Source organism: Agrilus planipennis, unplaced genomic scaffold, assembly GCF_000699045.2.
Source record: "Agrilus planipennis isolate EAB-ADULT unplaced genomic scaffold, Apla_2.0 scaffold51, whole genome shotgun sequence".
Classification (NCBI taxonomy): domain Eukaryota; kingdom Metazoa; phylum Arthropoda; class Insecta; order Coleoptera; family Buprestidae; genus Agrilus; species Agrilus planipennis.
The window spans coordinates 1,638,273-1,643,344 of NW_020438915.1; positions in this window are offsets into that span (position 1 = coordinate 1,638,273).

Below are 5,072 nucleotides of genomic sequence, written 5' to 3' on the forward strand. Positions count from 1 at the left end.
AATTCCTATGCATTTAGTAATAATTACTGAGGCAATCATATTTCCCTGTGATCCCCAAGATCTCAATTCCTTTTTTTTTTCCAAAGTGACCCAAAGACCTGAAGAAAATTATTCGGTTTTGAGTGCACAAGGAAGATGCCATATTCATGTTTGTCCTTATTTCTCCCATAAGATAACAATAAGTAACTCCTACCTTCATGTAAATTTCCATTTACATTTATATGCTCATTGACACACTAATATAATTTAAATATGACTCTTATTTAATCGTAAACCACCCCAGAATTCACTTGCTCAATACCTTTATTCCAAATGACAATAAACACCAAAGCCGACTTCGTGATTGAGTAATCAAAATCAATATCTATTATTAAAAAATTAATATTTATGTAGTAATTTATATGCCTTTATAAATAACATATTCATAAATATTTCAGAACAATAAATATTTATGTATTTAGTAACAATTACTGTGGTGTTCTCTCCATAAAATCTTCATCCGTGTATAAATATTGACACAAAATAAAATTTCCGTTTCTATGCGAATTAAAATTTATACAGAATTAATTATCTATGCAGTTAAATGTATGATCTATAGTTTTGTGTCGATAATTTACCTGAATCGATAAAGTTATTTTTATGAATTCTTCTAAATTGTTGTTGCAATTATAACAAATTTTATTAACGCACATATTGTAGTATCAAAACTTATAACAAAAGACAAACGGCAACTTTTAATGAAAGACATCACCAACATAAATATATTTTTAATTTAAATTGCATTGCACAATATGCAACTTTTTTTAATAGTTCACTTACATATTATTCTTCTAACCCGCATGGCGTTGTATATTTTCCAAAAATCACTAGCTCTTTTCCAGAACTGTCCTAAGAATCAAAACAAACTTATTAAAGTACCGTAATCATTAATTCACTTTTTATCACTACACTTTTTATTCAATTAACCGATTAGTTAATAATTCACGCCCGACGAAAAAGCCGACAAGACCTAGCATGTTCTATCACACCACAGCAATAAGCATTACCGAGAACAATCCGATTGTAACAAATTCCTTAATCGTGAGCTTTCGCCAGATTTAATAGAGCTTTTTAATTGGTGGAAGATATGCACATTTTCTACTAGTACTATCACAGCATTACAACGTACGTCATCGAAATGCATATACAGGGTCATCATAAATATACAAAGGAGATAACAATTTTAAGCTCTGCCTATTTATGTTGTTAATATTACTCAATATGTTTATTTATATATTATGTCGAAGTATACCATAACCTATAATTAGCGATGTGCAAAATGGTTTTTGAAAATTATTTAAATACAAAATGCAAATACNATTACTTTGTATGTGTTTGTAAGTAAATATATACGTGTATATATATATATATGTAATAAGAAGAGTAGGGCAATAAATTGTCATTCTTACGGAAAGCAAGGATATAAATGTATGTGGAGGTCCTTTAAAGGTGAAGACCGCTAGTATTTATCTATAATACAATCAGAGGCTACTCGTGAACTGATCTTGTAGGTCAGAACTAGTCGAAGAAATACTTTACACTTAAAAAAAGGTTGGTAATGTGGAGAACCAAAATTGAAACAAATCGAATTTTTAAAAAAGGAAATTTTTATTATGCAGATAAATCTTTACATTGGGTGTCGCAGAAATTAAGCACAAAAAGGACAATCTATTGAAGATATGTATTTGCATTTTATTTCTTGGCGTTGGTACGGACCAATGTCAAAGACACTGTGGCAATTCCAAGAACAAGATGAGAGCTGAAACTATAACACCAAAACCAAAATGGTCCAAGTCAAGTTTATTAAAGAGATAAAACTTTACATTGGTTGTCGCAGAAATAAAGCACAAAAAGGACAATACATTCAAGATAGCTTGATTACAAATGGTGTTCTTATTTCTTCTTTTTTTTTTAAACAAAAAGGTCTAAAACATCAATTTCTTCATTATATTAGTTTGTTCACTGGACCTTCTGTATACATTATCGTTCTCTTCATTAATTCATACGAAAATACACGACCATGGACGATAATATAAATCCTTCGGAAATTCCAATGTTGATCGATAATGACGATCGTGCTTGTTTACTTTCATAAAAAATATTTTGACAGTTTTTAAGGTTCCGTATGTCCGAATGAGAACCCTTTTAGGAACATTCGTGTATCGAACTGTCCGTTTTTATTTTTAATTAATTAAATAATATGCATTATTATTACGTTTATAATATGTACAGTTTTGGTCTAAAACAATCCAAAAAAATATTTGCAGAGATGAAGAAACGTAACCCAAAATATTTGAAAGAAGAACAAGAAGACTTCCTTAGGTAAGTTACTATTATACTTTTAATACTATTTGGGTACCTACATATATTATAATGTCTGTTATAAGCTTAAGATTCTATAAAAACACCTAATCAATTGAGTTTGTAACACTTAGGGGTTTTCTCATTGTGGTTCATGCTGAAAAATCTTTTTAACAAAGAAAATCGTGTTCAGGGTCCTTAAATAAGGAAAACAAAGTCGCGCAATGTAATTCACCTCTTTTTGTTCCTAATTAAAATTCTGTTCATCTTGAAACTTTCGGGGTTTGTCTTTCAGAACAGCCCTGTAAACACAAGAATTCCAATTTCTCGTCCAAAACCGACCTTTTTAATTTTGTTCTCGTACAAAGAAATCAGTTTCAACTTGAAATACAAAATTTAAAATACATGCAAACGTTGAAAATCACAGTGCAAAAAGTTCGATTAGAGTAGAGTGAATTTATCAAAATAAAAGTTTACGTTTTAATGTTATCGATTAAATAGTTAAGTAAGTAAGAAAAAGTTTGATTCTCAGCAGTACTGTATCCTGGGAAACTAATCAACTTTTCAAGGATTTCAGTTCTCAGAAGTACCTTGACAATCTCGAGAAACCAATGAGAATCTCAAATATTTCTTCTCTCAGCAGTATCTACCCCTGGTACTTGACATTCCTTGGACACCAATGAACGACTCTGTTTACGATTAATGGTAGGTACCTCTGGTACGTGTCGATCACTTTTACTCAATTGTCCTAATCCCCAATGATCATAGAAACTCAGTAATACCGTTATTAGTCGAAGAACTCAATTCTCTGCAGTACCTCTGTCAATTGACAATCCTAAGAAACCAACGAAAATTTCAAGGATTTCGACTATCAGCAGTATCTATTCTACTTGGCAGTCCTGGGAAGCCAATGAAAATTTCAGGGATTTTGATATCAGCGGTACTTATATTACATTACAATCCTGGGAAACTAATCAACTTTTCAAGGATTTCAATTCTCTGAAGTACCTATGCTGCTTAACAATCTTGAGAAACCAATAAAAGTACCCCTAGTACTCAAACATTTTGCTTTTCAATAGTACCTCCACTACTTAAAAACCAACGATGATACTTTTCTTATCTGCTATCTATTTCCATTTGTTAGTAATGAGTCTATAAACTTGAAAATTGCAAGCACTAATTTAAATACTATCCAAATATCAATTCGCTTTATTTTAATTGGATAAATATAAGTAAATTCCGTCGGTTTTTTTATCCTAAATAAACAAAATCTATAGGCTAATATTCATCAACAACTACATAAATGATAATCTACCTCTATGCGCTTGTTTGTTTGAAAGATACTTGTACCAACGCCGGCGAAAGCTTTATCGATTACATTAGAAGGAAGAGAGCTTTCCTCATTAGCTGTGCAAACACTCACTTAATTTAATTGAGAATCCATTCTCTAAGATAAAGCAACACCATCTTAGACTACTCCTTGCTGGTAACTAGTTGGCGTAACTTATTAACTTCACGGAAAAGCTGCACACTCAGCTCACAAAGTTCAACTAACGCCTAATATACCTCAGTTCCTCCAACGTTGCGAATTTTGATTAAAAAATAACGACACACAATTATTTATTGCCTACATAAATTTATTTCCTAAAGAAAAACAAAGCTCCCGAGGCTGTAAATCCTAACAAAGCAATAATGAAACATGAAATCCTTATTACATATAATAAATCAATTATTTATCAATTTATGAAAGCAGAATTATAATTCTTTCTCAAAATTGAACTAATTTCATTTTGATTCTTTATCAGAAATCATAGAAACAGGGAATTTCTAAAGATTATGGGATATTTGCAGGGGTATTTTTTCTGTTAGTTTCTATTTTCTTTGGTTTAACAAAGCAATCAAAGAGTTTCAAAGTAGCTGTACTTATATACTGTCAAGTTGTTCCTTTTAATTGACAATAACGGGAGACAACAGTAAACCACCTGTCTTCGGCTCATGTAACATTACTTTGTATGTGTTTGTAAGTAAATATATACGTGTATATATATATATATGTAATAAGAAGAGTAGGGCAATAAATTGTCATTCTTACGGAAAGCAAGGATATAAATGTATGTGGAGGTCCTTTAAAGGTGAAGACCGCTAGTATTTATCTATAATACAATCAGAGGCTACTCGTGAACTGATCTTGTAGGTCAGAACTAGTCGAAGAAATACTTTACACTTAAAAAAAGGTTGGTAATGTGGAGAACCAAAATTGAAACAAATCGAATTTTTAAAAAAGGAAATTTTTATTATGCAGATAAATCTTTACATTGGGTGTCGCAGAAATTAAGCACAAAAAGGACAATCTATTGAAGATATGTATTTGCATTTTATTTCTTGGCGTTGGTACGGACCAATGTCAAAGACACTGTGGCAATTCCAAGAACAAGATGAGAGCTGAAACTATAACACCAAAACCAAAATGGTCCAAGTCAAGTTTATTAAAGAGATAAAACTTTACATTGGTTGTCGCAGAAATAAAGCACAAAAAGGACAATACATTCAAGGTATGCATTTGTTATTTTATTTCCTGGCATTACTGTCCACGAACATCAAAGCCACTGTGGCAATTTCAAGAACAAGATGAAAACTGAAACCATAACACCAAAACCAAAACGGTGCAAGTCATGTTCTTGTTCTTGTTTTGCTCATTATTAAGTTCTCCCACAGTCATGCGTTTTGTGGGA